General features: G+C 29.1%; 1 protein-coding gene across 1 annotated transcript in view; it reads left to right on the top strand.

Annotated features, from left to right (window-relative positions):
* Window positions 1-10,045: 10,045 nt before the first annotated feature.
* Window positions 10,046-10,350, top strand: part of LOC129966173 (endothelial cell-selective adhesion molecule-like) — a 372,715-nt gene continuing 372,410 nt past the window's right edge. Inside the window, exon 1 of the mRNA XM_056080574.1 lies at window positions 10,046-10,227. The gene's annotated coding sequence lies outside the window, so the exon portion shown is untranslated. The remainder of the gene's footprint in view (window positions 10,228-10,350) is intronic.

Genomic DNA, 10,350 nt, shown 5'->3' with positions numbered 1-10,350 from the left:
ACATCGATATGGAGTACAAATTAAGTGATTTAGAGCACAATATCAGGAAAAGCAGATACCTGCTTAGTATTCATGCAACACATAGATTCAACTTCTTTCTTCTCACTAAAAGTCTTTGAGAGGGCCCACCCCTTGAATTTTCTAGTATATATTTACAAATATGGCTACTTTTTAATTCATTATAGTAGCATTTATACGAAAATCCATTGTACATACTACACTCGTTCATCTTCACTAGTTAAACATCACAATATAAATATGTCTATATTTGCGTTGATAAGATTAGCATTTATAAAAAGTATTACAATTTGGGCACTTTGACAAAGAGCTGGTACGCAATCAATCTGTATTTTCTTTATGTCAGTGAAAAATTTATTGCATATTTTATGTCAATATAATGTATATAGTTCACATCTAATTCAATGCATTTATGCGTTAGCGTATTCAAATAAGTAAAATTAGCTGGATCCATAAGCATTTCATTCGTTCAAAATGCGACGCAGTTCTTTCTTTCTAGTAATGCAACCGTGCAACTAGTTTCATATAACAAGTTGATTGCATTTCTGAGCTATCATGCCCAAAAGTATGTGAATGTAAAAGTAGATAATTTTGCTTTTGTCGTACACTGCTCTCTAAAATAATTATTGCTTGAAAAGAAGAAAAAATTAAACAGAAACATCAATAAAGCAACCGGAAATAGAAAGGAAGTTACTGAAGGGTAAAATGAAATGAAAACTTAGTAAATGTGATTAAGTAACAAATAACATATCTGTATGAGTAGACTGAAGCATATCCAACCATAATATAGTCTTCCACTTTTTCAATAAAATGTATAGTCTGATTACCAAGACTGCTTAGACACACTGACTACAATAGATACGCTCTCATGGTTACATCTTGGGTAACAGAATTGCAAACACCCTGGATAAAGCGGGGGCTAGTGAGGCCTCTGTGCCTACTGAAACTCTTACCTACGTTGAAATGTTTTCGGGAGCTAAAAACGAAAATAAAACCGTTTGGTTTGTCACACCGGTATATCACTGGTATAAGAGTAGTCGTAAAGGGGACTCTCTGATTCTTGAATGTAGAAGGCAGGATCAGTCTACACTTACTCGCTTTCTCAGTGAATACCTTAGAATTATGAAATATTCTTTTTAAGGTCTTCCCCAAATGTTTAGGAAAGAGGCTTCACCTGATTACATTCTTATTTGTCCGGGCCTCTCCAGGCAAGATCTTATCAACAATCCATTGATAGTATTTGACTTATTCAGGGTGTACAATTTCATAGACTGGATATAACTCTGCTGTTCATCCGGATGTGCAAAAACACAACACACATACTGCCAATGAAAGAGAATGATCAGGATAAGAATGCCAAGTAGTTTTTTAATATCCTCTAACATTTTTATTTATGTTTCATGCAAGTATTCAACATATGTTTGTGCATGATGCACAGATTCTTTTCACTTATCAATCAATGGTCATGTTTTCTACATTAAATTTTTTATTAGTTATAGAATTTTTAATGAACCATTGTTGAATAATGTTCTCTGACGTGCAGCATGTAAGTTCGTAAAATTTTATACTTTTAAGTAGGTTTTCATGTAGTCTCAGATTTTACCATTTTTAGTTTTCTATTTTTTCATTTTTTTCAAAATTTACTGTTATATTTTGCATTTGTTGTCAAGTTGTATTTGAGAAAAATACACCTTGTTTAAATTCCTATTAATATGCCTCTTTTGAAAATATTTCCTTCATCTCAATATAATTATAACCAGAGAATGGGTTGTTAGTTTTGGTGGATTTCCAATTCTTGTCAACTAAATAGGTTATAAAAAAATTTATGTTTACAAGTGGTGTCATACTACTCTTATACCAGAACAATTGCCAATTCAAAAATAAATATATTAAAAGTAGTTGAATACATTATCCAATAACCTTCTCTAGCTCACTACTGGTCTTTTAAATAAATTTTATAGTAAATATATGCTTTATCTTTTGTCCTTTCTTCATTCTGAAATCATCAAACATTTTATGAGAACTGCATTTTCTTGAAAGGCTAATTTATTTTTATAGACTGGGATGCCAAATTGTAATTCTATTTTTGTGTAATCCTCTTCACAGGCAGATTTGAAAATAAGATTTTTAATTTCGGTGTGCGTTGAGACAAGCAAACTGACGACATCAAATATACATTTTATATTTTTTTAAACAAGAGTGTAGAAATTAATGAATCAAATAAGGCTGGAAGTAAAATGATTATTTTGCATATCTGGACCAGATCTTACTACCAGATTGAAAAAAAAATATTGAAAAAACCAATATTTAAAATGAAACTTTGGCAACGTATTTGCATATAATGAAAGCGATTAAAAGCCGTAAAAGTGACTAAAGATAAAATGATAATTATATTTTGTAAAAAATATAAACACTATAAAAAAAGGAAATATTTGCACGTGTATAACAAGTTAAAAAATACCTGGTAACCAAATACTAGAATACTAATATATTCTTTCTAAGTAGTTAAAGTATTAATTTTACAGAAACAAGGAAAGGACTTTACAGGCAGACAATTACAAATTATTATATTCTTTCTGTCGAAGAACGCGTTGTAAATTACACATTGTTTTGAAAATTATACGTATCATTACGATTCTGTTGCGTGACTCCGTAATGGTTACATAATTTGTATTCAGTTGGTTGTTGGTAATTTATATAGATGCTAACTATTAACAAGTCTCTGCTATATTGTAACAAAATAATATTAGTTTGTACAGAATAGATTTTCTGTACAAACAAATTTGCTTTGCAAAGAGATGAGAAATACTGGTTTCCTTCGAATTTAAAAGAATTTTGTATTGCAGTAGATCTTCGTGCATTTGCACAGAAAAAAACGCGTTTTTCTTTGGGATGTTTGTGTGGTTTCAATATATATATATATATATATATATACACACACAAACTTTTGTAACAGACATGTCATCAGCTCTAAGGACTGTCTAAATAATCGATAATGTATTTACGGAAAAATTGCCATTGGTTTTGTAAGATAATGCTAATGCTTATGCATTTCCTTTATCTTTTTGCGCATTATAATGAAACTGCTTTATTGCAGATAATTTCGGCTTTAGTCACAATATCTTGAAATGCACATTGATGTCTCAAGGTTGAGAAAGCTTGGCTAAGCTCAGGAAGCTGAACAATTTATAATTTTTCTACATAGAGGTGTAACCATATATATATATTACTCGAATCCAAAAATAAATATTATTCTGAGCATATAAATAAAAATTATGGCCATATATTATTATGACCGTGTTTTTAACGCTGAATTTTAGATATGGTATTTTAATTCAATATCTCCGTTACAAAATAAAAAAAAAATCAATGATACAAGATTAAACGATGACAAATCAATTTAAGTTGAAACGTTAAATATACCGAGAACTTAATCGTAAGTCTTCAAAATAAAGCAAACCTTGAACAAATCGAGCTTACGGACACGAAATATTTCAAAAACATTATGTTTTGTTTTTCTTCTTTTGAATATCCTGTAGTAAAAAAATTCTTCTGGAAATGTTAAATTTTCAAATACTCTTACTTATTGTGACTTTCTTCCTGCTTGGAGAAATATTTAAAAATCAATATTTCATTCACTTTTTTCTATCCGATGATTCTAAAATTTTCGACAGCTGTTTTCACTTTTGAACAATATTATAAGAGATGTTTCAGATATGATCTGGACTGATATAAAAAAAAAATCAATATCAATTGTTTGTTTTCAGTGTAATCTCCTCAGATGTTAAAATATTTTTTCGCCATTCTGAAATCATATTCAGGTTCATGGTGTTATGTTTCTCCTTTTTCCTCACATGACAATTGGCATGACAATTGGCCAGATGTAATGTCACTCCTTTTCCCACACATAGTTAAGGATCTACGGACCGCCAGATCTGGATCCTTTTTACTAATAAAGTCATTGTGTCTGTTCATTTGTTTTACTAGGTAAAGGGTCACAAAAGTTGTAGAAATGATCAATCAGCAGCAAGACGTTATCATTAAGCGTCGAAGTAAAGTTGACTTTAGCTGTGGATTGATTATAATTAAAATGTGTTCGGGAAGTGTCAGCTACAAAGATGGATCCTGATCAGACTATCCCATAATCGACTGAGGACCTTTGAGGAAGTATTGTTTAGCAGCTAATTGGGTGACAGGGAATTCAAATTCACCAATGAGAAATCAGAGGCGGAGAATTGACGGAAGTAAAATGAGGTATCTTTTTGGTTTGAGAAAAGAGAAGAGCAGTTACGGCCGTCGAAGAAGGATACGGAGAGACGTGGGTGTTCGAAGTTTTTCCTGATTTTGTGAGAAGCTTCGTGTTATTCGTGTTTCTCTGTTAGGATCCGACCGATAAAGATCGGTGGGTTTCTGAAACGGCCCCTGGAATAACCGTTTTCAGCTAACCGAAAGATAGCGTCTTTTTGATGTCTATTCACCGATTTGATCTAGGAATTATTTCATGATTAAACTTTCAAATGCTGTGTGAATTTAGTAAATAATATTAACCTAGATGTGAACAAGTTGTTTTTGCGCACTTATATAAGGCTGTAAACAAAAGAATTCTCTGTTACGCTACACTCTTAGGATCAAGATATGACAATGGTTAGCGGCGTATCCAGTTCGGGAAAATCATGTCCCGCAAATTCTATCTGGAATCTTGAAAGGCCTGCACTCCTCAAAAGCAGAAGTCACTCCGAGACACTCTTCCCCATATTACTGTTGGAATCTGTTGTAAATTTCTGAGGTCGAATTGTTTTCCCTAACGAAAAATAAATTGTTACTGGCTCCTAAGTATTTTTACCACACTCATCATTCGAAAAATTCCAAAACAGTAGAATATTTTAGATTCTGTTACGAGCTCGGGATAGTCTGATTGGTAGGTCATTGGATTCGCGTCATTTGGGTTGCGAGTTCGAATCAGCCGGCCAAAGACTCTCCGTGTGTGTGTCTGTGGTGGCGGCTGGTGTACATATAAATCTGTCGTGGTGGTAAACACCTCCATGTCGAGAGTAATACCACTAGTAGTGCTGGATCAGGAGTGATCGTTCTCTGACTCAGATCAAAATTGCGATCTGTGGAGAGTGAATGAAATCGTGAATGAGCCCCCCTCTTTAAAAAGTTTGTGACGTGTGTGTAGCTATGTCTTACTTATGGCGTTACTGAAAAATAGGAGGTGCATCCTTAGTTTGAAATTAAGGATTTCTAAAGTCCGTGGACTTGTCTATAACAAGTGCCATTCAAAACAACATCAACAGATTTTGTTATTTTCATATAATCAAGGAGCTTGAAGATATTAAATACTAAGAATGTAGCAGAAATAAAAATAAGCAGTTCCTATACTTGATTTTATTAGAACAGTAAAAAATAGGGAAATATCTTTATAATTTTAAATGTAGTATTCTTCAAAGTAATGATAGAACAATATAATCATAAGAAAGAAGCCATTTAATTAAAAGTTAAGTATATTATATGGAACAAAATTTTAATATATTTAGAATATTACAATCAGAATATTTTTATTTTTGATATAAAAAATAATTAGGATAAGAAACTGGAAGTAATACAAGTAGATGAGAAATGAAACGCTTGATTTGTAAAAAAATATTACAAGAGAAGAATATGAATCAGTATATTTTATATTCTACTAGAATATTAAATTTACGGACTTTGCTGAAATCTGAATATTTTTTTTTAATTCAAGAAAAGTACGAGAGCCTATTTTTTTTTTTAAATGAAGTTTTATGCTGTAATTTATGATGTAGATAAAAACTTATTTAAAGCAGTCACAACAATGTAACGCAAGTGTTATCTAGATAAAGCTTTGATGCATTATCTAGATGATGGACTTTTGCTGTCAAGCAGCTCGAAAAAAAGAAAGAGAGCATCCTTTTTAGAAAAATAATAACATTAAAATTGGGGAACTTCAATAAACGTCAGATGAAATCGCATGAACTTCTTGAACGAACATATGAAATCGCATGAATGAAGATGTATTGTAATTCCGAACAATATCTCTTTCATAATTATCGATTTTATCATTTGAAGGTATTTATTGAATACATTAACAGATATATATCCTAAACTCGGGGGTTCAAAATATCCTTCTAAATAAATTTTGGCATTTATATTATTTTTTATGTTTAGCACGCAATACTATTTTTTAATATAATTCATGATGGGAATTTAAAACAGTTTTGTATATAAATTCCTCATTATAAATAATTTTTTCATAAAAATAGAATTTATAATTTTTTTTTCTCTCAAACATTTGTTAATGCTTCTTAACTTTTCAATAAATTTGAATCAATGAAATTCTTTCTAATTTAATGTAATTTATAAAAAGTAAGAGAAAAATATGAACACTCTTATGAAGAAATTGTGTGACATTTCTATTCTCCAGATTTCAATGAAATTCTATCACTGAGAAATCAAAAAATTGAACTATAGCATCGTGAAAGTTAAAACTGTACCATCATTAAATAGAAATAAGGTGTCATGGGATTTGACTATATTTGGATAGTTCATATACACAATAGATAGAATGGGTATAAGTTTATAGATAGATAGATGGTATAGATAGATGGGTATAAGTTTATAGATAGATGGGTATAAGTTTATAGATAGATAGATGATATAGATAGATGGGTATAAGTTTATAGATAGAATGGGTATATACGGCTTTAGTTTCTGTTATAATTTAATGCTTAAAAATATTTTTTCAGTGAATTATAAACATCGAGTTATTTGGAAAGGATTTAGTTATTAGTAAACATAGCCAATAATCCTGCAAACCAACTGATCGCTAAAGGTGGCTAGTATAATAAATATTACAAATTATAATTTAAATTTTCTCGCAGCAGTCTATCGCTTAAATCGAGCCAAGCTCATTTCCTTCCTTATAAAATGATTTGTTTTCCTATTCAAACTGTTGGAAATGAACAGAGTCATTGAAAATGGACAGAATCTTAAGGATATATATATGTTACTGAAATCCTGTTGTAATGACCTCATTTGGATTATTTAAAAGTCTGCCAAGCCAAATAGTGTATCATTGCAAAGTACAATAAAAATTTAACAAGAGATGCGGCATATTGAAATATAAAAGTAAGAGTGATATGGATTAGATCTACAGAAACAAGTAAAGATTTAGGCTTATTAAAGCAAAGATTAGTTCAAGAAAAGTTTTAGTCTGATATTTATTTAACTACCAATATACCTTAGAATTTTCTCAGATGAATTTCGATGATTAACATTTTTTTTCTGTATCAAGTGAAATATAAAAAGTAGCAGTGATTTATTGTGATTATATGATTAATGTGGCCACAAAGCTATTCTAAAAACATTAAACTGCAAATAAAATATGATTGTATAAATGGGGAAAATAAACATAATTTGTATTATGGGAAATATGAAACTGAATAAAAAACTGTATTGTTTTGAAATCTATAATTATTACCGCGACTTTGAAAGAAATGAATCTGTTTTGAATGTTCAAAACACGATGCAATCCTTTTACACAAAAGACATTTAATTAAAAGCAATAAATTAAAATTTAATTTCAACAACACATGAACTGGCAAAAGTTCCCTGCTTACCCAAGTCTTTTGAAACAAAACTCATTAAAAAGAACTTTTTAAATTTAGTCCATTTTCAAACGAATGCTAACTTAACAAGATTAGTCTGGCATAAAATATCTGTGTACCACCATCATTTAGCCTTTTATTTTATCTCTGATTTCTCAATATCAGTCAAATACTTCTAAAGAGGCGAATATGACGCATGAACTGCAGACTTAAAGTGTTTTAATTGAATAAGGATAAGACATACAAACATAACTAATCTCGAATTTAAAACTTATGTAAGTTGAACTAATAGTTTAATTTAATTTAGATTTAATTGAGTTGCACAGTTCAGACCATCCGAACTGTACCAACAAATAGATTTATGTATGCCAGTTAGTAAATAATTACTGTATTTGGAATTATTAAGTAATTATCTTTTAACATATTCTATATAAAATTGAACCAAAGGAAAATTCCACAAAATTGAATGGAATGTGGAAGAATATAATGATGAAATAATATATATCATAAAATTAGTAATAGTTGTGCTATTTTTATTTCCTTCTTTTATTTAATTACTTTTTTTATTTTATTTAATAACATTCTTTGCATTTTTCTACTTCGATTAAATTTACTTATGGTATATTACTTTGTGTCTTAAAATATCGTTTTATTGTCTTTGTTTATGACTTAAACGTCTCTTTTATATATATATATATATATATATATATATATATATATATATATATATATGTACGGTCATAATAGTAAATGATTCTAATTTTAATTTATATACTCATAACAATATTTATTATTACTTTTATTATGACTTAAACGTTTAAATTTCATTTTTGCCCATAATTCTTTCAACAGAAATACAAAAGTATAATCTGTTTAAACAAAAAGAAAACAGAATTTATTATTTAAATGTGACATGACTTTCTATTTCAAATTAACAAAGTATTTCAACAAAATGTAAAAATATATCTATCATATGAATTTAAAAATTATAAATATTTTTTATCATTTGCAGCCATCAAGCAGAAAGTAATTTTTATTTTTTTCTTAAAGTAATAAAAAATATGCTAGGGGCCAAATTTAATTTTTATATAAGTCTTCATTTTTAATCATGTTTGCAATGAAATTGAATTCTCAGAAATTTAATGTTGAACGCAATTAGATGCTAATTAAATTTTTTAATAAAATCTTTTCTTTCGACCAAAAGAGTTTTTTCTTTATCATGACAATTTAAATATTTGATTGGGTAAATAAAACAGGGAATTTCCAATGCAATTTTGGTATATTTTTTCCATTTATTCCATTTACAAATTTAAATATTTTAGATTAATTTCTTCAAAAGTAATTTGTTGTGAAAAGAAAGTGTGTTTTTTATTCGATAATTAATCATTTTATGCATATGTAATAAATATGTATAATAGATTTATTGAATACATTACAAATGTAAATATTTAATATTTCAGTAAAACTTTTTCTCTCACAAATATAAATAAAAGTGCGGTTTCAAAATTAAATATAATACACATAAATATGTTTAATCTGCATATGCAAATGATAATTTGAAATTTCTCTTATCTTTTAACTTATTCCATTTTCATTAAAATTTGCATGAACAAAAATTATATTAAACACATTCAAAACAATAATTGATTATTCATAATTGAAATAAAGTAATTTATAAAAAGTCATTAAATAATGCAACATGATGTGGAGATTTATCTGTTGATTCTTCAGGTTAAAAAAAATTGAGTAAAAATTTATTTCTTGAATTGAAATAAAAAGAAATATTTTTATATTAAAATATAATTGTAGAAACAAATTATATCATTCCTAATAGTAGAATTGTTTATAAAAATGCTTCACAATTCCTAAAATATTTTTTTTCACATGGTTTCCATTTTGCCGTTTTCAGCAAAACATTCATTAGGCAAAGAATTGACTCATTAGACTGGAAATCTTCCATTTTTCTTGAATCTTTCATTTCCTTATTCTACTTTGTAGCCTAAATTATTCTTTCAAGAATAAATCATTCTCAAAAGATAAACTATAAGCTTTTCCTACATTATTGAATAAACTGTATGACCGATATTAATAGCCCATTAATAATGCTCTCACGAGTAGTCTCGGATCATTTCGCTCAGTAAACAAAGCTTCCTTAAACTACTACCTGCATCATTATATACTTCGCTAGCAATCGAAAATCAACACTATTGTTTCCAAAGAACAGTCGGCAAACTACCAAGTTTCTGTGGACCCATTCATTCGTTTCTATGTTTGTTAGATATTTTCATTACTTGTTTCCGATGGCGGTTCAAAGTTCAACCACAAGAGTGCGCTCGTGTTGTATTCCCAACTCAAACTACTCGTTGAGCTCTTCGGCCAGTCTTTCTTTCACAGAAATTCTGCGCGCTCTTCACTGGATCATTTCTCTTTGCAGTTTGGCATCGCTCTTAAGAATAGTTGGGAAAATCATTCTGAACACGAGTTTTAGTACTTATTCTCAAGCACTTTGTTCTCGTTGCATTTTATAGTGTGGACTACGTTTAATGGGACATTAAAGAGGAAGTAAAAGTAGGATAATATTCAAGTAAGTTTTTTTTTCTTTAATTTATACTTGCAAACGAATAATAGTTGAAAATTTTTGATGCAGTTTTTTTTTCATTCATTAGTTTGGATGATGTTTATTTAATATTAAATTTAGTGTATATGC

The sequence above is a fragment of the Argiope bruennichi genome, chromosome 4 (assembly GCF_947563725.1).
Source record: "Argiope bruennichi chromosome 4, qqArgBrue1.1, whole genome shotgun sequence".
Lineage (NCBI taxonomy): Eukaryota > Metazoa > Arthropoda > Arachnida > Araneae > Araneidae > Argiope > Argiope bruennichi.
The sequence above is the reverse complement of the archived record's forward strand: the minus strand, read 5'-3'. Positions and strand labels throughout refer to the sequence as shown.